A 24,517-nucleotide genomic window follows, 5' to 3' on the forward strand; every position below is an offset into this window, starting at 1 on the left:
CACGCATATGCATTGCATATCACATCCCGCATGTCATGCATGTTTTGCATCATGTTGCTTGTGCATTGCACCGTGATTGATTGTTGGTTCCTTTGCTTGTGTTCTTGCCTTGGGTAGAGCCAGGAGACGAGTACGTGATCGAGGAACCTGTTGAGTACGCTAACGAGGACCAAGCTTTCGTCAACTCTGAGAACTTTGCAGGCAAGATGACCATACCCTCGAAATCACTTCTATCTTTGCTTGCTAGTTGTTCACTCTATTGCTATGCCACGATACCTACCACTTGCTTTATCATGCCTCCCATATTGCCATGTCAAGCCTCTAACCCACCTTACCTAGCAAACCGTTGTTTGGCTATGTTACCGCTTTGCTCAGCCCCTCTTATAGCGTTGCTAGTTGCAGGTGAAGATGGAGTTTGTTCCATGTTAGAACATGGATATTGTTGGGATATCATTATTATATCTTGTTTACTTTAATGCATCTATATACTTGGTAAAGGGTGGAAGGCTCGGCCTTATGCCTGGTGTTTTGTTCCACTCTTGCCGCCCTAGTTTCCGTCATACCGGTGTTATGTTCCTTGATTTTGCGTTCCTTACGTGGTTGGGTGGTATGGGAACCCCTTGACAGTTCACTGTCGGATGTGGGGTTCCGGCAAATCCTTAAGGTTCGAACACTGGGGTGCGCGTGAAGTCTTTTGTTCCCACCAATCAACGCCCTAGCTCACTAAGATCTCGCGGACGAACTCGACGAACTCGCAACAAAGAAAGACACAAGATTTATACTGGTTTGGGCCACCGTTGTGGTGTAATACCCTACTCCAGTGTGGTGGTGGTGGATTGCCTCTAGGGCTGATGATGAACAGTACAAGGGAAGAAGAGCCTCCTGAGGTTGAGGTGTTCTTGTGAGTAGGCTCTTGAGTCTAGTCTTCGGGTCCTCTGGAAGGCCGCGTCCGACACCTAGTCTAGTCTTCGGGTCTTCAAGTCTTCTCACCAGCGCGGAGCTAAGTGCTGCCACTAGGCGTGGGAGGGAGCCCCAGGGCCTGAGGCTGGCGCTCCTGAGATTCCGGGGCGTGTACAACCCCAATTCATTATTACGTGAGAGTGTCACGGGCGGCGAGCTTCACAGGCACCGGGCCTTCTTCATAGGTACTGGCCTTGCTTCATATCGCCAGTCGAGGGCCCCGCCTTGCGCCACCCTCGACCTCCTTTGAGCCGACCGGTCACCAGGACGACACAAAGGAGGGAAAGGGGACGCCAGCGATTCCCACGGCGACCACGGGTCCTCTGCCGGGGGAAGGGTTGTGGAGGCCACCCCGGTAGAGGGCCTATGTCGGTGTCAAAACCGGCGGATCTCGGGTAGGGGGTCCCGAACTGTGCGTCTAAGGAGGATGGTAACAGGAGGTAGGGGACACGAAGTTTACCCAGGTTCGGGCCCTTTGGAAGGAGGTAATACCCTATGTCCTGCTTGATTGTTCTTGATGATATGAGTATTACAAGAGTTGATCTACCACGAGATCGTAGAGGCTAAACCCTAGAATCTAGCCTATGGTATGATTGTATGTCCTCCTACGGACTAAACCCTCCGGTTTATATAGACACCGGAGGGTGCTAGGGTTACACAGAGTCTGTTACAAGGGAGGAGATCTACATATCCGTATTGCCTAGCTTGCCTTCCACGCCAAGGGGAGTCCCATCCGGACACGGGACGAAGTCTTCAATCTTGTATCTTCATAGTCCAAGAGTCCGGCCAAAGGATATAGTCTGGCTGTCCGAAGGCCCCCTAATCCGGGACTCCCTCAGTAGCCCCTGAACCAGGCTTCAATGACGATGAGTCCGGCGCGCAGTATTGTCTTCGGCATTGCAAGGCGGGTTCCTCCTCCGAATACTCCATGGAAGATTTTGAACACAAGGATAGTGTCCGGCTCTGCAAAACAAGTTCCACATACCATCGTAGATAGAATAATATTTCCACAGATCTAATCTGCTGACATGTTTTGACAGCATGACATCACACCATGGCCCGGTCATTATTCAAACCGTTTTTCTCAACCAGCACCGCACATATCGCGAGGCAGTTTTCTTGACACGTCTTGTCAAATCAAAGATCGTCTTCCCCTTATTACCAGATTCTCATCAATATGGGCATGGGTAACCCAACCGCGCCATCAATTACGGTGCTTGGGGAATAAGCAATTTTACCAGGCAAGTGGGGAGGCGCATCGCCTCCTCTGCCCTTATAAAGGGACAAAGATTCACTCTTTTCACCCACGCCTTCTTCCTCCTTGCTTACCCATTCCCGCACACTCGAGCTCTAGCACCCAAGCTCGTGTTCCTCTTCTCAAACCACTCCAAGCATGTCCGAAGCAGGAGGCAAGTGGATGGTCTCCTCCATCACGGAGGAGAACATCAAAAAGTTACGGGAAGCCGGATATCTGGCCGCAGATATCGCGCACCGGCTGCCAGATGCAGGGTAGATCATCCCAACGCCCAAACCCCATGAGAGGGTAGTTTTTCTTACCCAGTTTGTCCGCGGACTGGGATTTCCTCTCCACCTGTTTGTCCGCGGGCTCATGTTCTACTACAGGCTGGATTTTCATGATCTGGCCCCCAATTTCATCCTCAACATCTCGGCGTTTATCGTCGTGTGCGAGGCCTTCCTCCGCATCAAGCCCCATTTCGGCCTATGGCTAAAGACCTTCAATGTCAAACCGAAGGTGGTGGTCGGCCAGCAAGCGGAGTGCGGTGGTGCCATGGTGGGCAAGATGCCTAATGTCACCTGGCTTGAAGGCTCCTATGTGGAGACCATAAAGGGGTGGCAATCAGGGTGGTTCTACATCACCGAGCCGCGCAACACCAACTGGGTGGCGGCCCCCAAATTCCGATCTGGAATCCCCACACGGCTCACCTCCTGGAAAGAGAAGGGCATGTCCTGGGGTTCCTCGGTAGAGCTGACCGGACTCCAGACCTGCATCAAGAACATGATGAGCAAGAAAATCAAGCTCGTCAACATGGTCCAGGTCATGCTCTTCCGCCGGATTCTCCCATGTCAACAACGGGTATTCAACTTGTGGAGTTCGACCCGGCCAAGCACCAAATGCTGCGAGAGCTCTATGACACGACACACGAGGACGTCTGGAGGGTGCTGTTCAAGGGCGCCGAGGTACCTCCTTCCCTCACCGAGGACCACGGACTCAGCGCAAAGCGCCGCGCCAATCCGGTAAGTTTTTATACTTCACAGGGTATCCATTTGCCCCAGTTTAATTATGTGTGGGATCTAAGCCTTCCATGCCTTTAACAGGACTGGGTGAAGACAACAGAGCAGATTGATTACCCCGCCCCCTGCTAAAAGATCCTACTGATGCTCTCCTAACAGAGATGCTGGTTCCGGCACCTTACGAGGTGCCAGTGAAGAAGGCCAAGAAGAAGGCCGCGGGGACCCGAAAGGGTCTCCGGCGCAAGGTTGTATCGGACTCATCGTCCGATAACTCCGACGCGCCCTCCTCCCACGAAAACGAGGAGGAGGAAGAGGAAAGTTCCCGCCCCTAGCCGAGGGAGACAAGAAAAGGAAGGCCGACCCAATCGGGGAGGCCAAAGGGTCCAAGAAGGGCGGACCCTCCCTCCGGACTGCTCCACGACGGCCGCCTACAGCGGCGACGAGTGGCTACCCAGGGTCAAGCTCCTGGCGAAGTCGTAAGTATCCGGACACCATAGTAATTCATGGTATGCTTTACTACACTGCTTCTCCTCATGCCGAACATGATTATGCAGTCCGTCCCGAGCTCATCTCGACATATCTTCGTCGAGCGGTTCATTGGACTCGTCGGATATGAACAACGGTTCTCTTCCGACCGCCTCCACCCCTTGCCCCGCGGACAACGTCGAGGTGTTGTCTCAATAGGCACCGGGCCAAGGGGAGGCAGTCCTGGGGGCACCTCGAGGCGACCTTCCAGACCCTGGGTGCAAAGGGAGCCGGACTCCCGTGGGCTCCAGGTTCGGCCCCCAGCCGAACACTGTGCCGGAATCTTTGGTGGTTCCGGACTCCGGTGGGTGACCCCCCATTAAGAGGGGCAAGCCGCCCATGTCGGTGTCCTCTGTCTATCCAAAGGCACCGGTCGATGAAGAGCACCGTACTATCATGAGTGTGGTGATCGAGAAAGTTCAGTCTGCCAAAAACGGACTGACTGAAGCTTGCGCCAGCCTCCTAATAGGCTTTGAGGTAAGAAATCAAAATATAAGAAAATATTACAGCATAGATAGTAGCCCCTGATGCTCTGTTCGGCGTTCGAGTAGAAAGGCCGAATAGAGGATCAAATGATGACTCAGGAGTCTAATCAGAATATATCTATGTGTATGTGCAGGCTTCGCTGCTGGCCGCTGCCGCACGTATTGCGGAGGTCTCTGCGCTAAAGCAGGACCTGGAGCGGTCCGAGAACGAGATTGGCCTTACCAAGAGGCAGCTCGAGGAGAGCAAAGGTAAGCAATACCTTGTCTATATAAAATAAAACAAGTTCGGGTGTAAAGTAACAGGATCATCATGAATTTTCCAGGGGCCACGACCGAAGTGGCGACCCTGAAGAAGGCGCTATCCGAGGCCGAAGACAAAGCGGCCGAGGAGCACATTGAGCGGGAGAGACAAGAAGCCAAAGTGGGCGAGGTGCAGTAGGAGCTCGAGGCTCTCGCCAAGAAACACATGTCCTTGGAGCTTGACTCTAAGACGCGAGAGTCCGAGCTCGCGCAGGCGCTTGAAAGCGCCCGGAGCGCCAAGGCTGAAGCCCACAAGGCCCTCCAGGAGATTGATGCGGTGAAGAAGATAGCAGCGGGTAAGGCATTCATTATGCAGAGCAAGCATGTGAAGGAGACTTTCCTTTTTCTTACCCGAGTTCGGAGCTCTTTAGGAGCGTTTGCAGATCTTCCCCGCAGTGTACTGGATGCCGCGGAGTTTTACCAAGCTGAGGAGGGGAGCTCGACGGAGAAGTTGTTTTGGTCCTAGTATACTGGAACCGGACACCCCGTGCCCTTGAGCGACCAGTTGAAGCAAATGGTCGAGCTTCACAAGGCGGCCGAACAGGCAATGAGGAGCCTTATAGTCCGGATGTGGCCTGGCGAGCCCCTGTCCGGCAGCTACTTCGGTCTGGTGAGGCGGCTCATGGACGCCTGCCCACGGATTGAAGTCACAAAGCGGTCCATCTGCATCGAAGGTGCGCGTAGGGCTTTTGCCCGAGGGAAGGTGCACTGGGCAAAGCTGGACGCCGTGAAGCTGGTGAAGGAGGGGCCACCGGAGGGCAAGGAGCATCGCTGCCCCGAAATGTATTATGAGAGTGTCCTGAAGGGTTCCCGCCTTGTGGCGGATGAATGTGCCAGGGATGTAATTTTTGAATGAACATGCTCATGCGATCCTGTAATGTGAAACAAGTTCATCTGCGCTATGCAACACTTTTTTAATTTAAAATATTACCTTCTGTGCGGCCGTTTACAAAATCTAAGAGTTGGCCAGTCGTCGGCTTCTGCCCCCATGTAACTAGTACTGGGGTGTTCGGGATAAACCAGAGCACTCTTTACCCCAATTTTGGGTCCTTCAAGGGAGGTGTTCAGCGCAACGAACCGGGCAATCAGACTATAATGCTTTATCACTCTCACTTAGCCATAGAAGTCTAGAATTTTAAATTTTGGCGAAGCCCCTGGTATTCAGAAGGCCGAATTTGGGGTGCTATACACGCCTAAGCCGGACAAGGCCGACTCCTTGCCCGAAGCGGAAAAAGTCTTTAAGGACTTGAGACCTCTCGAACAGCGACCAGTCTCTCGCCTTATCATGACTGTCAGTTTTCGGCTTTCTCTACTAAGGTGCTCATCCGGAAGAACCGGGACACAATCGCAGTAGTTGTCCCACCGCTACCTTAGCCGATATAGCGGAACGTAAGGTACCAAAGCATGGGAGCCGGGCAAACCCAACTATTGACCCAAGACATGATTCGGAGCTGATGCATATAATGCTATAAGTTCGGGGTGCCGCACTGTCGAAAGTGTTCGGACTTCTCGCGTGGTATTATGGGGTAAACGAAAGCCCCTGGCATACTGACCGTACCCGAATTTACGGGTGTGGATTGTCAGAAATGGACATAAGAGAAGAAAAGAATGAATAATGCAATAATAGACTAATGCCATGCATTGTTATTTAAATGATACGTCGAAGCATACTGGTACAGGTAGTGCGATAAGCAGAAAATAGGACTATTCGAAATGTCCTATCCAAGGGCAAGCTGCGTATGGATAGTAGAAAGTGGGTATTATTATTAGATACCACCTGGGGGTTCCCGTGTACATCTTAGCTTCTTGCCACCTTGGTTGTTCCTTCCCGTAATGTGTCCGGCAAACATACTGCCGGAAAGGGCTTCCAGAGAGTTAGGCCCTGAAACAGAAAAGAAATGATAAAGATATACATCCCCTAGGGCGGTTAAGCCGCATTGCGGGACATGCCCTGATCGTGCCCCCGCCTATGTCCATGGTATTTTCAGTGCGTAATTATGTATGCGTAACACGGATTTCGTTGCTTGACTGGGACTGGGACGGGGCCTGAATTGCTAGGCGAGCTCTGAACGTGCCAGGCGATCCTGTTGCAGATTACTCCGGACACGCTTGAAGGTGTTCGGGGGCTGTATCGCCGAATTAGTGGTTTGCCTTGAAAGGCTGCTTTGTGCTTCTGCTGCGAGGGCCGCAGAGTGCTCTTCCGTGCGGAGCGAGTGTTTTGTGTTTCCATTCACTGTTATGACCCCCCGAGGTCCTGGCATCTTGAGCTTGAGGTATGCGTAATGTGGTACTGCATTGAATTTTGCAAATGCAGTTCGTCCGAGTAGTGCATGATAGCCACTGCGAAACGGGACGATGTCGAAGATTAACTCCTCGCTTCGGAAGTTGTCCGGTGATCCGAAGACCACTTCCAGTGTGATTGAGCCCGTGCAATGGGTCTCTACACTTGGGATGACGCCCTTGAAGGTGGTTTTCGTGGGTTTGATCCTCAAGGGATCGATGCCCATTTCTCACACTGTATCCTGATAGAGCAGGTTCAGGCTACTGCCGCCGTCCATAAGGACTCGAGTGAGGTGAAATCCATCAATGATGGGGTCTAGGACCAGTGCGGCAGATCCGCCATGACGGATACTAGTGGGGTGGTCCCTGCGATCGAAGGTGATCGGGCAAGCAGACCATGGGTTGAACTTTGGGGCGACGGGCTCCATCGCATAGACGTCCCTTAGTGCACGCTTCCTCTCCCTCTTGGGAATGTGGGTTGCGTATATCATGTTCACCATCCTCACTTGTGGGGGGAACCCCTTCTGTCCTCCCGTGTTCGGCGGTCGGGGCTCCTCCTCCTCATCATCACTATGCAGCCCCTTGTCCTTGTTTTCGGCATTTAACTTGCCGGCCTGCTTGAACACCCAACATTCTACGTTGGTGTGATTGGCTGGCTTGTCGGGGGTGCCGTGGATTTGACACAAGCGATCCAGTATGCGATCCAAACTGGACAGAGCCGGAGTACTTCTTTTAAATGCCTTTTTCCGCTGACCGGATCTAGAGCCTCTGAATCCGGCATTGACTGCCGTATCCTCGGTGTTATCGCCGTTATTACGGCGCTTTGGTCTGTTACGACGTTGTCTGCCATTGGCATCTTTGGTATCCGAAGTGCCCGGATTCCTCGATGTGTTATTGCTGTGAGCCAGCCAGCTATCCTCGCCCACTCAAAAGCGGGTCATGAGTGTCGTGAGGGCTGCCATAGACTTCGGCTTCTCCTGGCCAAGGTGGCGGGCAAGACACTCGTCACGGATGTTGTGCTTGAATGCCGCTAGGGCCTCTGCGTCCGGACAGTCGAAAATTTGGTTTTTCTTAGTCAGGAACTGAGTCCAGAATTGTCTGGCCGATTCCCCTGGCTGCTGAGTTATATGGCTCAAGTCATCAGCATCCGGTGGTCGCACATAAGTGCCCTGGAAGTTATCAAGGAATGCGTCTTCCAGATCCTCCCAACTGCCGACGGAGTCTGCTGGCAAGCTATTCAGCCAATGCCGAGCTGGTCCTTTGAGTTTTAGTGGGAGGTACTTGATGGCATCTAGATCATCACCGCGAGCCATGTGGATGTGAAGGAGGAAATCCTCAATCCATACAGCGGGATCTGTTGTACCATCATATGATTCGATATTTACGGGTTTGAAACCCTTCGGGAATTCGTGATCCATAACTTCATCAGTGAAGCATAGGGGGTGTGCGGCGCCTCTGTGCCAGGCTATATCACGAAGCTGTTCATATGAGTCTTGTCTGTTGTATTCGGCCCAGCCGGATTTGCTTTTGGTGTATCCGGCGCGACGATCATCGTCCCGTGTTGGCGTGCGTGCCCGTGACCCGTATATTGACCTGGCAAGTTTTGCCTTACTGTCCAATACGTCTCGCAGGTCCCATGTGTTGCCCCAGGCCTTGGTATTTTTGATTGAGTGGCGGTGGGGTGCAGGCTGAACTTCAGGCTGAAACGCCTCTCTGGCTCGGCCACGCAGTGGCCGGTCAGCCGCATCGTACACTGGGAATGAGGTTTCAATGCTTCCTCCTCGAGGTGAGGTAGCAACCTGCATTTTGGGTAACTCTTGGAGGGGCGCTCGAGTTCGTATTCCTCGGCCGCAAGGACTTTGGTCCATCTGTCTGCTAGCAAGTCTTGATTAGCTTGAAGCTGTTGTTGCTTTTTCTTCAGGCTATTTGTTGTGGCCATAAGCCGGCGCTTGAAGCGCTCTTGCTCGAACGGGTCCTCAGGAACGATAAATTTTTCGTCGCTTGACTGGGAATGGGACGAGGGCCGAATTGCTAGGCGAGCTCTGAACGTGCCAGGCGATCCTGTTGTAGTTTACTCCAGACACGCTTGAAGGTGTTCGGGGGCTGTATCGCCGAATTAGTGGTTTGCCTTGAAAGGCTGCTTTGTGCTTCTACTGCGAGGGCTGCAGTGTGCTCTTCCGTGTGGAGCGAGCGTTCTGTGTTTCCATTTACTGTTATGACCCCCTGAGGTCCTGGCATCTTGAGCTTGAGGTATGAGTAATGCGGTACTGCATTGAATTTTGCAAATGCAGTTCGTCCGAGCAGTGCATGATAGCCACTGCGAAACAGGACGATGTCGAAGATTAACTCCTCGCTTCGGAAGTTGTCCGGTGATCCAAAGACCACTTCCAGTGTGATTGAGCCCGTGCGATGGGCCTCTACACCTGGAATGACGCCCTTGAAGGTGGTTTTGGTGGGTTTGATCCTCAAGGGATCGATGCCTATTATTCGCACTGTATCCTGATAGAGCAGGTTCAGGCTGCTGCCGCCGTCCATAAGGACTCGAGTGAGGTAAAATCCGTCGATGATGGGGTCTAGGACCAGTGCGGCGGATCTGCCATGACGGATACTAGTGGGGTGATCCCTGCGATCGAAGGTGATCGGGCAAGCAGACCATGGGTTGAACTTTGGGGCGACGGGCTCGATCGCATGGACGTCCCTTAGTGCGCGCTTCCGCTCCCTCTTGGGAATGTGTGTTGCGTATATCATGTTCATCGTCTTCACTTGTGGGGGAACCCCTTCTGTCCTCCCGTGTTCGGCGGCCGGGGCTCCTCCTCGTCATCACTATGCAGCCCCTTGTCCTTGTTTTCGGCATTTAACTTGCCGGCCTGCTTGCACACCCAACATTTTCTGTTGGTGTGATTGGCTGGCTTGTCGGGGGTGCCGTGGATTTGACACGAGCGATCCACTATGCGATCCAAACTGGACGGAGCCGGAGTACTTCTTTTAAATGGCATTTTCCACTGACCGGATCTAGAGCCTCTGAATCCGGCATTGACTGCCATATCCTCGGTGTTATCGCTGTTATTACGACGCTTTGGTCTGTTACGATGTTGTCTGCCGTTGGCATCTTTGGTATCCGAAGTGCCCGTATTCCTCGATGTGTTATTGCTATGAGCCAGCCAGCTATCCTCGCCCGCGCAAAAGCGGGTCATGAGTGTCGTGAGGGCTACCATAGACTTTGGCTTCTCCTGGCCAAGGTGGCGAGCAAGCCACTCGTCACGGATGTTGTGCTTGAATGCCGCTAGGGCCTCTGCGTCCGGACAGTCGACAATTTGGTTTTTCTTAGTCAGGAACCGAGTCCAGAATTGTCTGGCCGATTCCCTTGGCTGCTGAGTTATATGGCTCAAGTCATCAGCATCCGATGGTCGCACATAAGTGCCCTGGAAGTTGTCAAGGAATGTGTCTTCCAGATCCTCCCAACTGCCGACGGAGTCTGCTGGCAAGCTATTCAGCCAATGCCGAGATGGTCCTTTGAGTTTTAGTGAGAGGTACTTGATGGCATGTAGATCATCACCGCGAGCCATGTGGATGTGAAAGGAGGAAATCCTCAATCCATACAGCGGGATCTGTTGTACCATCATATGATTTGATATTTACGGGTTTGAAACCCTCTGGGAATTCGTGATCCATAACTTCATCAGTGAAGCATAGGGGGTGTACGGCGCCTTTGTGCTGGGCTATATCACGACGCAGTTCATATGAGTCTTGTCTGCTGTATTCAGCCCGGCCAGATTTGCTTTTGGTGTATCCGGCGCGACGATCATCGTCCCGTGTTGGCGCACGTTCCCGTGACCTGTATATTGACCTTGCAAGTTTTGCCTTACTGTCCAATACGTCTCGTAGGTCCCGTGTGTTGCCCCGGGCCTTGGTATTTTTGATTGAGTGGCGGCGGGGTGCAGGCTGAACTTCAGGCTGAAATGCCTCTCTGGCTCAGCCACGCAGTGGCCCGTCAGCCGCATCGTATACTGGTGAATGATATTTCAATGATTCCTCCTCGAGGTGAGGTAGCAACCTGCGTTTTGGGTAACTCTTGGAGGGGCGCTCGAGTTCGTATTCCTCGGCCGCAAGGACTTCGGTCCATCTATCTTCTAGCAAGTCGTGATCAGCTTGAAGCTGTTGTTGCTTTTTCTTCAGGCTATTTGCTGTGGCCATAAGCCGGCGCTTGAAGCGCTCCTGCTCGACGGGGTCCTCAGGCACGATAAATTCTTCGTCGTCGAGGCTCGCCTCGTCTTCGGAGAGAGGCATGTGATTGTCCTCCTCTGGTTCTCCATCTGCTGCCTGCTCTGGAGGGCTAGCTTGTTCATCCTCCGGCTCTACATCGTGCTGGAGGGGATTGTGGTTGTCTTTGGCACTATCCGGAGTGTTATTATCTCCTGTGCCGGTATCACTACTTTTGCTGTGGCGGGACTTAGAGCGGTGCCACTGACGTCTGCGCTTGGGTTGCTTCTTGGAGGGGTCATCCTCTGCTGTCTCGTCGCCATTGCCTTCTTTAGGGGTGTCCACCATGTATATGTCGTATGATGAGGTAGCGGTCCAGCGCCCTGTGGGCGGTGGTTCCTGCTTGTCTCCTGCATAGTCGTCCATACTGTCGATGTCTTCGGAGTCGAAGTCGAGCATGTCGGTTAAATCGTCGATAGTGGCTACTAAGTGGGTGGTGGGTGGGCAACGAATTTGTCCGTCGTCCGCATCCCATTCTAGCCGGACATAGTTCGGCCAAGGTCCCCCTGACAGGGAGAGAGACCTTAATGAATTTAGCACATCGCCGAAGGGCGAGTGCTGAAAGATATCCGCGGAGGTGAACTCCATGATCGGTGCCCAATCGGATTCGACGGGCACGGATGTAATCGGCTCGGAGTCCATGGCCGGAGGTGAATCCAGTGGTTCGGCGACACGGCTCTCGTAAGGGGTGAAGTCAGTATCCAGCTCTATCACCACTGAGAGTGCGGCCTCCATGGCGGGGTCTATCCCTCCGCTCTCGGATGGCGCGATTTGCTCCGGATTGACGGCCGGAGTAGTTGTAGATGCGATTTCCAAATATTGTCCGACGACAGAGTTACGTCATGCTCGTCGTGACTATGCGGCGCACCTGACATGGGCTCCAATCCGTCGAAGATCAAGTCTCCGCGGATGTCGGCCGTGTAGTTTAAGTTTCCGAATCTGACCTGATGGCCTGGGGCGTAGCTCTCGATCTGCTCCAGATGGCCAAGCGAATTGGCGCACGGTGCGAAGCCGCCGAATACAAAGATCTGTCTGGGGAGGAAAACCTCACCCTGGACCACATCGCTGCCGATGATCGAAGGAGCCATCAAGCCTTATGGCGACGACACAGTGGAACTCTCAATGAAAGCACCAATGTCGGTGTCAAAACCGACGGATCTCGGGTAGGGGGTCCCGAACTGTGCGTCTAAGGCGGATGGTAACAGGAGGCAGGGGACACGAAGTTTACCCAGGTTCGGGCCCTCTGGAAGGAGGTAATACCCTACATCCTGCTTGATTTTTCTTGATGATATGAGTATTACAAGAGTTGATCTACCATGAGATCGTATAGGCTAAACCCTAGAAGCTAGCCTATGGTATGATTGTATGTTCTCCTATGGACTAAACCCTCTGGTTTATATAGACACCGGAGGGGGCTAGGGTTACACAGAGTCGGTTACAAGGGAGGAGATCTACATATCCGTATTGCCTAGCTTGCCTTCCATGCCAAGGAGAGTCCCATCTAGACACGGGACGAAGTCTTCAATCTTGTATCTTCATAGTCCAACAGTCCGGCCAAAGGATATAGTCCGGCTATCCGGAGGCCCCGTAATCTGGGACTCCCTCAGCCTACCTCCGGATGTCCCCTGGTTTCGCATGCCTTGGGGAGCGGCCTTGCTCCTGGCTCCCTCCGGCGGCCCCCAATGTGTTTCCCTTGTTGGTACGAGTGCCGCCATGCCAGGGTCCTCGATCGACACTGCCACCTGATTCATCTGCAGCCCATGGTTAGCATAAGCCTATTTTTGAGAGATTAGCGGTACCATGTAGTTGCCGTTGTTGGTGCGATTGTTGTGGTTCTCCGTTGGTTCTTGGAAGGCCTCGACTCCTAGCGCCCCCTCTCCCCAATCTTCTCCAATGAACGAGTTAGGGTCGTCCTCTGGTGCGTACCCTTGGTCCATCATGCGGGGCACGTAGGCTTCCGGGGCCGTCACCCCGAACACCTCGCCGCGGTGCCTGACGCTCCATGTTGCTCGACCCATGGTGGTGACCTGGGGATGACTGCACGACATATGGCTGGGACCGTGGGGAGCGACTCTTGCGCCCATGCCCGCCGCGTGCGGCATGGGGGAGTTGGAGCCCCCTACGCCGCTGGCCGTGCTGATGTTGATGAAGCCCCTGGGCGTAGTTGATGGCACGCGGATGTGGTGAGGCTAGCCGCGTGCCCCTGCGGTGGCCTGGGGAGGAAGTCAATAGCAGAAGGGTGGTGCTCCTAACGCCGCTGCATCCAGCAACTCAGCAACACGCTCCAGCAGTGTGTCCCGACCGCTTTCCATCAGTCTGCACCGCAGTAGCTCCCTTGCCACGGTGAGCGCTGCCCGCATGTTTGCTTGCTGCCGTCATGAGTACGGTGCCGTTGCTGCAGCGTGGCTCGCCGCTCTTGCGGCGGCCCGTACCTGCCGTGGGGTGAGGGTGGATGACACCCGGCTGTGCTGCCCGCACCGGTGGAGTTTGGTGGCACCCGTGCCGCCTGGAGTGTGGGGTCGAGACCTTCATGAGCAGGCGGCGCTGCCCGGGCTGGCCAGGCTGCCCAGCGGTCGGAGCTGGCCCTTGAGTCGCTAGACATCGTGGTTGAGGAGCATTGACGAGCCGACCGGTGGAGGAGGAGCTCCGGCGCACCCCTACCCGGCGCGCCAAATGTCGGATGTGGGGTTCCGGCAAACCCTTAAGGTTCGAACACTAGGGTGCACACGAAGTCTTTCCTTCCCACCAATCGATGCCCTAGCTTACTAAGATCTCGCGGACGAACTCGACGAACTCGCAACACAGAAATATACAAGATTTATACTGGTTCGGGCCACCGTTGTGGTGTAATACCCTACTCCAGTGTGGTGGTGGTGGATTGCCTCTAGGGCTGATGATGAACAGTACAAGGGAAGAACAGCCTCCTGAGGTTGAGGTGTTCTTGTGAGTAGGCTCTCGATCGGGTTGGATAAGCTAAGATGAGATGCCCCTACTATGGTGGCTAGCCCTACTTATATAGGCCCCGGTCCTCTTCTCAAATATCGAGTCGGAAGGGAGCCAACAATGGCGGGCTAATTTGAAGGGGGACAGCTAGTATAAGCTATCCTGACAAAAGTGGTCTTCGCCTGCCAAAGGCTCTGGTGGTGATGCCGTCTTGGGCTCCACGATGACCTCCGTCTTGCTGTCCTCCGGGTCTTGGTCTCGTTGCACCAATATAGCAACCTTTGCCTGATGCCTCGGTACTCTTCGCCTGTGCTGGCCTCCTTAGCACCAAAGAGGAAACAAGGACGCCGCGCGCGCTGGCGCTCGCCTGGTGCCGTGCGTCATGGCTCACGTCACGAGGGTCTCGTGAGGTTTGCCCTGCCTTGATATCTCCGCTCCTCGCGAGCCTGCCCAGCTCGGCTACTTCCGAGGAGGTCTTGGGTCATCCGCCTCGCGAGGCTTGGACCCTCGCAAGGGTCTTGGATGCTTTGTTGGTGATGATGGGCCGTACGACCTACTGGCTCAGCCACGCCGCGGGCCGCAGGCAGGCAAGTCTGGGGACTCCCGTTCCCAGGATGCCGACATTCGCCTTGAATAAAACTCCTCCAGCAAGGCCCAACCTTGGTTTTACCATTTGCCACGTAAGACTTTTCCCTTGGGTTCCGCGGACTCAAGGGTCATCTTTATTTTAACCCCCGGGCCAGTGCTCCTCTGAGTGTTGGTCCAAACTAGAGCCCCTTGCAGTGCCACCTTAGGGAAACTTGAGGGTTGGTTTTAGTTGTACGGATTGCTTATCCGGTGTGCCCTGAGAACGAGATATGTGCAGCTCCTATCGGGATTTTTCGGCACATTCGGGTGGCTTTGCTGGTCTTGTTTTACCATTGTCGAAATGTCTTATAACCAGGATTTCGAGTCTGATCGGGTCGTCCTAGGAGAAGGAATATCCTTCGTTGACCGTGAGAGCTTGTGGGCAGATGGGAATTTGTTAATATCCGGTTGTTGAAAACTTGACACTTAACTTAATTAAAATGAATCAACCGCGTGTGTAGCCGTGATGGTCTCTTTTCGATGGAGTCCGGGAAGAGAACACAGTCTCGTGTTATGCTTGAACGTAAGTAGCTTCAGGATCACTTCTTGATCGCCATTAGTTTCTCGACCGTGCTTTGCTTCTCTTCTCGCTCTCTTTTGCGTAAGTTAGCCACCATATATGCTAGTGCTTGCTACAGCTCCACCTCACTACCCCTTCCCTACCTTTAAGCTTAAATAGTCTTGATTGCGAGGGTGTGAGATTGCTGAGTCCCCGTGACTCACAGATACTTCCAAACAGATGCAGGTGCCGATGATGCCAGTGCAGGGGACGCTATCGAACTCAAGTGGGAGTTCGACGAGGATTCGGGTCGTTACTATTTTTCTTTTCCGGATGATCAGTAGAGGAGCCCGGTTGGGACGATCGGGGATCTAGAATTTGGGGTTGTCTTTCTTTATTTTGGTTCCGTAGTCGGACCTTGATTGTATTATGGATGATGTATGATATATTTATGTTTTGTGTGAAGTGGCAATTGTAAGCCAACTCTTTATCCCTTTCTTATTCCGTACATGGGATGTGTAAAGATTACCCCTCTTGCAACATGCTTACCATGCGGCTATGCCTCTAAGTCGTGCCCCGACACGTGGGAGATATAGCCGCATTGTGGGCATTACATTTCTGTATATATAAGAAGTTTTGGCGTCGAGAACAAGTTAGGGGGGGTCTCCGAGCTGTCCACGAGGTAGGGAGGCGCGCCCAGGGGGGTGGGCACGCCCCCACCCTCGTGGGCAGCCCGGGACTCTTCTGGCCCAACTCTTTTACTCCATGGCCTTCTTCTAGTCCAAAAATAAGTTCCGTGAAGTTTCAGGTCAATTGGACTCCGTTTGATTTTCCTTTTTTGCGATACTCAAAAACAACGAAAAAACAGAAACTGGCACTGGGCTCTAGGTTAATAGGTTAGTCCCAAAAATCATATAAAATAGCATATAAATGCATTTAAAACATCCTAGGGGGATAATATAATAGCATGGAACAATCAAAAATTATAGATACGTTGGAGACGTATCACCAAGCTGCATAGGATGTCCAGATTGGCCATGAGGGACGTCATAGTCCGGTTGTGGCCAACTGAACCCGTTTCGAGTAGCTATTTTTGCCTAGTGTAGTGACTTGTTGACGCACTGCCCCGTATTGACGCGGTCAAGCGATCGTCATGTATAGAAGGTGCGTGGCTGGCCTTTGCCCGTGTTAAGATGCACTTGGCCAAAATGAAGGCCGCCATCGTGGCCGTCGAAGGTCCGCCCGGAGGCAAGGACCACCGTACACCGGAGCGCTACTTTGAAGATGTCCTTGAAGGTGCCCGCTTGATAGAGGGCCAGTGCTCAAAGGACATCATGTTCAAGTGAATGTGTCTGAACTGCCCGTATGTTGTATAAACCAAATCTTTGTAATATATTTATGTTTTTTGACTTTTGAAGTGTTTTTCCTCCTGTGCGGCCGTTTGTATCCCTGAGAGTTTGCCAGTCGTCGGCTTCAACCCCCACGTAGATACTACAGGGGTGTTCGGAACAACACATGACAACACGTTAACCCAACGTCTTGGTCCGTAAAGGAGGTGTCAGTGTAGCGAACCAGGCAATCGGACTATGCGGCTTTACCACTCTCACTTTGCCATAGGAGTTTGACAATGGGGTTATAAGGTAGCCCCTGGTGCATATGCGGCTATCCGAACTTGGGTGCCTTACGCATGTGGCTAGAAGATAGCCTGTCCTTCGTGTAATACGAAAGAAATCGCTAGAGATTTATTAAGTTGCCGAAGCACTGACCAGCTCTCGCTACATCATGACAGTCAGTTTTCAGCTTTCTCTACTGAGCTGCTTGACCGGACAAACCAGAAACACAATCGCAATAGTTCTCCCTTTACCACCTTAGTCGATCACGCGGAATGTAAGGTGGTAATCGCAGGAGCCGGGCAACCCAACTATTGACCAAAGACATGATTCGGAGCCGATGCATATAATGCCATATTCGGGACACTGCAATATACTTATAAAAGTGTTCGGACTTTTTTGTTGAAGGAATTGTAAATGGCTGAATAAAGCCCCTGGCGATTTAAGTCGTACCGAGGTGTATATGCCAATCTGACATAAAGGAGGAAAACAGATTAAGAAATAAGCCAATACCGAATAAGGTTAGGCGGAACTGTTTCCACTATAATCAGATTGGTACGTCAACGCGTATCTTCACGGAAGATGCAATAAGCATCAGGGCTATTTTACATGCCGATAACAAGGTAAAGCCGTATATAGGTCCTAAAAGATGATCTTGAAGATCCTTTGGACACTCTGCTGCACGTCTGCGCCGCTTTTCCCCGTGGTGTGTGGTCCTTTGAGAGGATCAACAATTGAGTGTATATAAGGGGCATGGAAAAGGGCCTTAGGTACCATCGAAGAGTGGTGTGGGTTGTAAAGAACCTGAAAAAGGAAAATAAGAAGAAGAAAATGAAAATTATGATGGTCCGGATAGGGTCCGACCATATTGTGGACTCTATTTTTGGTAGGCCCCCTTCCTAGCCCATGGTATCTTTAGTGCGTAGTTATGTACGCACGGTATATATGCCGCTATCAGGTTGGGGCTTTGACATAGGTTGAATTGCTAGTCTAGCTCTGGACGAGCCGGACTTTCATTCTGCAGGGTAGACCGGACTCGTTTAACAGTGTCCAGGGGCTTGACTGCCGGTGTAGTATTTGGCCTAACGAGGCCACCCTGCACCTCGACTGTGAGGGACACGGTATGATCATCAGTACGGAGGGAGCGCTCCATGTTTCCATTAACTGTTATAATGCCACGTGGTCCAGGCATCTTGAGCTTTAGATAAGCATAGTGTGGTACTGCATTGAAATGGGCGAAAGATGTCCGTTCGAGCAGTGCATGACAACCACTGTGGAAGGGGGCGATGTCGAAGATCAAGTCTTCGCTACGGAAATTATCCGAAGACCACTTCTAGTGTTATGGATCCTGTACAACAGGCCTCTATGCAGGGTATACAACAGGCCTATACGTAGGGTATTACTCCTTTAAAGGTAGTTTTAGTGGGCTTGATCCTTGATGAATCGATGCCCATCTTGGGAACTGTGTCCTGATAAAGCAGATTAAGGCTACTACCGCCGTCCATGAGGACGCGCGTGAGATGGAATCAGTCGATAATTGGGTCGAAGACCAATGCTGCCGAACCTCCATGATAGATACTGGTCGGGTTGTCTCTGCGATCGAAAGTTATCGGACAAGCCGACCATGGGTTGAATTTTGGGGCGACTGGCTCTATGGCATAGACGTCGCTTAGTGCGCGCTTGCACTCCCTTTTGGGGATATGTGTAGCATATATCATATTCACCGTTTTTACCTCGGGGGTAAATTTTTTTGCCCCCCTGTGTTCGGTGGGCGAGGCTCTTCATCGTCCTCGCTGGGCGGCCCCTTCCCCTTATGTTCGGCATTTAGCTTGCCGGCGTGTTTAAAGACCCAACAATTTCTGTTGGTATGATTGGCAGGCTTGTCAGGGGTGCCATGAATCTGGCAAGGCCGATCGAGTATTCTGTCCAGACTAGATGGACCATCTTTGTTTCCTTTGAATGGCTTTTTCCGCTGACCGGCTTTAGAGCCACTGAATCCGGTGTTGACCACCGTGTCTTCGGTATCTTTGTTATTGCTTCGAGCTTGTGTTTGTTGCGTCGTGGCTTGCCATTGCCATCCCTGGCTTTGGAGGTGCCAGGGTCGCTGGTGCTATTGCTTCTACGAGCTGTCCAACTGTCTTCTCCCGCGCAAAAGCGGGTCATAAGTGCGGTAAGAGATACCATGGATTTCGGTTTTTCTTGGCCGAGGTGTCGGGCAAGCCACTCGTCTCGGACATTGTGTTTAAAGGCTGTGAGGGCTTCGGCGTCCGGACAGTCCACAATTTGGTTCTTTTTAATTAAGAACCTGGTCCATAGCTTCCGGCCTGATTCTCCAGGTTGCTGGACTATGTGACTAAGGTCATCGACGTCTGGAGGCCGAACATAGGTACCTTGGAAGTTGTCTCTAAAGGCGTCCTCCAAGTCTTCCCAGCTGCGAATAGAGTTTTCTGGGAGGCTGTTTAACTAGTGCTGTGCTGGTCCCTTGAGTTTTAGGGGAAGGTACTTAATGGCATGGAGGTTGTCGCCGCGAGCCATGTGAATGTGGAGAAGAAAATCTTTGATCCATACAGCGGGATCCCTCGTACCATCTGTCGGGACCCCGATTCTAAGTCACACCGATCTAGCATGTAACACCTCATATCACTTTGCGGCTTCACACACGGTATTCCCACGGGTGTCGCCTTACTATGGCCGGGACCGTTTGCGCCTTTTGGCTCACGTATATGATAGTATCACTAGCATCCATATGACAAGAACCCGGGCCGACATGGCTAGTCATGAACCCAAAGCGGCACTAACCTATGGGGACAGGCATACATGATTCACATCGAGCATGTCAGTCAGCAGCGTGTGAATCCGGGCTGTAGCACTGGGCTAACAGGACTCCGGGGAACCCGGGCTGTAGCAGGCTAGGCAGGACTCCGGATGTCACCACGTGACATTTCCCCGAAGGGACAGACACAGGAACGAAGTGAAACACATGCCGACCAGTCAAGTGTCCTGAGCAGTAGTGCTGGGCTAGCAGGACTCCGGTGAACCGGGCTGTAGCGGACTATTATGGCTCAAGGAAACACTAGACTACATTTCCCCATAAGAGAGGCTGCCAAGGATAAGCAACTAGATTGTCGGATCCCACACATAGCAATACATGTCACACGTACGCATAACATGCAAGTATGTGCTGTACAACATGGCATCACAACATAACGCAAACTGATATAGATAAAGGCCCAGAAGAGCCACATAGCATTAAATACAAACAGGGGTCACATGACCCATCATTCAGAGCATACAAGCAATGGAAGCATTACATGTCTGAGTACAGACAACTAAAAAAGAAAAAGGCTGAGAAGCCTGACTATCTACAAGTCCCTCCCAAGGGACCAAGATCGTAGCTGAGGTAACAAGCTACTCGTCGAAGTTCAAGTGATACTACTAGTGAGATAGATGTCTCACCTGCAAAACATAAATAAAGAAAACGTGAGTACAAAGGTACTCAGCAAGACTTACATCAGACCCTATCATACATGCATTTGTATCAAGAAGGTAATGTGGGGTTTAGTTGCAGCAAGCCAGCTTTGACTCAGTGGCTATCTTGTTCTATGACAACGAGAAACTTCTTTGAGGTGAGGCAGTGCACACGAGTCCACTAATCACCACATCAATACACTACTATGGATTCATCCCCGTCTCTCCATGAGAAGGCCATCCATAGCACTCACACTTGTCTTGAGCATTTTAGAGTATCCACTTTAAGTTGTCTATGTACCACGTAAGCATCCAAGAACTCCATAACCGAGGACACGGCTATTCGAATAGATCATGATATCATGATAACCCTGCAGGGGTGTACTTCTTCACACACGCTCTCACCACTTATCACCATATACACGTCATGTATCTCGGCAACCTTCAAGCGGAAGCCTGGCGAGGGTGTCGGCCACGACCTGACTAACCACACAAGACTCTAGTCCAGGTTTATCGCCTATTCGGGTTCCATCCGCAAGGAGATCCGGCCGGGGTTTAGCTCACGGCCCCAAACGATGTGTATAGGGTTCCCGAGCCCACCATCCGGGTGCCACTCGGTACACCGGGCCACGTGTGCCTAGTCTGTCCCAAGTCCACCTTGCCGGGTGCCACTCGGTAGAAAAATAGCACTACCTATAAACACCAAAAACTATTTACAACTCCTGGACAGAGATCAAGTTGGCTAATAAGTCGAGAGGGGTCGAGTTACCAGAACCCAATGTGTGGTAGTAGCTAGTCCTTGGACAACATACACAGAACTCAGTTCTTAGGGACGGTTCCAGTGAGACAACCCACCATGTACTCCTACATGGCCTCTCACCGCTACCTTTACCAAATCGTGTTCACACACTTAACTCTCAACATCATAACATAGCACTGTACTCCAATTCATTTCCAATGAATCACTTGACATACTCTAAGCAATAGCAGGCAAAGCATGGTAGGAATACAACATGGCTCAATCAACTCCTACACATGCTAGTGGGTTTTAACTATTTACCGTGGCAATGACAGGTCATGCAGAGGAATGGGTTCAACTACCGCAACATAAAGTAGCAATTGAATCGTTGTTGTCCTAATGCAATAAATGAGAGCAGGAGCGAGAGACTAGGATTGTATCGGAATGAACAAGGGGTTTTGCTTGCCTGGTAAATCAACAGGGGGGCACTGCTCCTCAGACAGGTACTCTGGAGCACTCTCCGGACCAGGACCTATCGAGAGGGAATGATGTCGGAAATCAATACACAAGCATATGTAACAATATGATGCATGAACATGGCATGAAGATGTGATGTTGTTTGAGTTAATGCAACTAGCATTTATTTGGTTGAAGTCCATTTGAACCAAGGGTTCAAATGCAACTCCAAATTAAGCTCTTAAATATGCCCCTTATATGTTTCCTCATATACAGTATGTATAAGTTGGTTTGTCATGCATGAAAATGGTACAGATGGATAGATTGAATTTTGCTGATCATTTTTCATATATAAATTATTTCAATCTGCACTACGGTTGAATTTCTATGAATTTTTGAAGTTTATAACAATTTCTGGAATTTCCTGATTTATTTTAAAACCACAAAAAAGATATGTTGCATCAGCATGACAGCAGCATTGCATCAGCAGTCAAAGGCGGCTGACCAAGTCAAACCTGACGTGTGGGGTCCACACGTCAGTGTCTCAGTGTTAAACGGAGGTTTTTTCACTAATCTAATTAAAATTAGTGGCGCTGGGCCCACTGTCATTGTAAGGGGGTTAGCAAAATGGTGATTAGCCTTAAGCTAATCACCTGGCAGGTCGGGCCCGCACGTCAGGCCGGCGAGGTCGTCACCGGCGACCTCTGGACGCGGCGGTGTCCGCGATTCAGGCCACGGGGCAGCGGCTAAGGGCACCGGGGCGTAGCCTGGGCTCTCGCGCATCCAAGGGAGGTGACGGGAGGACGCGGGGTGGCCAGAGCTCGCGGCGGCGGCCGGAGCACGGCTCCGGGCGGGAAGTGGCTGCAGGGCACGACAAAGGCTGCGGAGGGCCTCTACGGCCTCCTGGCGTCACCAGGAGCACGGTGACGCGCGCGGGAGCGGCTGGCTCAGCCTCTGGCCACGGTGGCGCCATGGCCGGCGGCGAGGTGCTACGGCCGTGGTGGCAGACGGGGCTAGAGGGCGTCAGAAGAGCAGGGGAGAGGGGGGTTCGACGGCGGGGCTCACAGCGGATCCTGCGGAGGCGTCAACGAGCTCGTTGAAGGTCCAACGCGGCGGAATGGCGACGGCGATCTCCGGCGGCTGGCGATGAAGAAGACGGCGGTGGGGACGAAGCGGAGCTCGCCCGGGTTGCTTGCTCGGTGAGGAGGGAGAGGGGGTCACGGCGGAGCTGGGGAGCGTGTCGGGGAGGTGCGGCAGTGGCCGAGGCCACGGTGGCTGTGGACGGCGGTGACGGCGATTTCGGCCGCGAGAGAGGGAGCGAGGGGGAGGATAGAATGGCACGGGAGAGAGCGAGAGAGGCTTGGGTGGGGGGGGGCGAGGCGACGGAGCCTTTCAGGGGGGGGGGGAGAGAGAGGTCCAGGGGAGGGGAGGGGCATGGGGGAGAGTGGGAGAGGGTCGAGGGGAGTGCGTGTCACCCTCGGGTTCCTCCAGCGGCGAGCAGGGAAGCAGGAGGTGGCTGGCGTGTGCTCGCGCGCGGCGGCCACGTGCGCGCTGTCCTTCTGTCAAAGGAGGAAGAAGACCGGGAAGCCCCTGGTGGGCCGGGCCACTTCTGCCAGGTAAGGCCCAGGTGAGGTGCACAGGTAAGTTTCTCCCCTTTTTTCTATTTTGTTTCTATTTTCTATTTGCTGTCATTTGTTTTGACTTAGTAATAATACTAAATCATTTTATTTAATTCTGTCAAATTTTGCAGGGACCTAAGGGATTAATCCAAAGCCCCTCACAAAAATTCAGAATTTTTGGACATATATTATATATATAGCAAATATATATCCAAAGCAAATAATTACTGGATTAATTCCAAATGCCCAAAATAAAAACTTATGAGCTCTTAAAAATATTGATTTGATTTTTATCTCTGTTCAATATTTTCAGAGAGCAGCATGAGCATTTTCTTGGACCCTTTTGGAGCAATTTTTTTATTTCGGTCATTTCCAGAATGATTCTGAGGGTTTCACAAATCCCCATTTCAAATTTCAATGAAATTTAAACATGATGCAAACATGAAGGCTAGCCTAGGTCATACCAGAACTAGGGATGTGACAACTCGCCCCCACTCGAAAGAATCTCGTCCCGAGATTCAGGAGTTGGCGAAAAGAAAGTGGGGTACTCAAGTTGAAGACGATCTTCACGCTCCCAGGTAGCTTCTCTCTCGGAATGATGAGACCACTGAACCTTGAGAAACTTGATGTTATGACGTCGAGTGACACGCTCTGCTTGATCCAGAATGCGGACGTGGTACTCTCAATAAGTGAGGTTATCTTGGAGATCAAGCGTTTCATGGTCCACTCCACGGATGGGATCCGAGAAGCAACGCCTGAGTTGAGAGACGTGGAAGACATCATGAACTCGAGAAAGATGTGGTGGTAGTTCCAACTGGTAGGAAACCTCTCCTCGTTTAGCGAGAATGAGAAAGGGACCAATGTAATGAGGAGCCAACTTGCCCTTGATACCGAATCGATGGGTACCCTTCAAAGGGGTAACCCGTAGGTAAGCTTTGTCGCCAACTTCATGCCACTTCCTTATGACTACGGTCATACTGGCTCTTTTGACGAGATTGGGCTGTTTTCAAATTCTCACGAATGATGCGAACTTGCTCTTCTGCCTCCTGGATCATATCCGGTCCAAAGAATTGTCTTTCACCGGTTTCTGACCAGTTCAAAGGTGTTCGACATCTTCGTCCATACAAAACCTCAAAAGGAGCTTTCTTAAGGCTGGATTGGTAGCTATTGTTATAAGAAAACTCAGCGAAGGGAAGACACTTCTCCCAATCCATACCGAATGAGATAACACAAGCTCTAAGCATGTCTTCGAGAATTTGGTTGACCCTTTCCACCTGACCACTTGATTGAGGGTGGAAAGCGGTACTGAAGGAAAGATGGGTGCCCATGGCAGTTTGGAAACTCTCCCAGAAATGAGAAGTGAAAAGACTACCACAGTCTGAATTGATCTCTAGTGGAACACCATGAAGTGACACTATTCGAGAAATATATAAGTCAGCAAGTTGACTAGCAGTGATACTCTCTCGAACAGGTAGGAAGTGAGCCACTTTGGA

The sequence above is a fragment of the Triticum urartu genome, chromosome 3 (genome assembly GCF_003073215.2).
Source record: "Triticum urartu cultivar G1812 chromosome 3, Tu2.1, whole genome shotgun sequence".
Classification (NCBI taxonomy): Eukaryota; Viridiplantae; Streptophyta; class Magnoliopsida; order Poales; family Poaceae; genus Triticum; species Triticum urartu.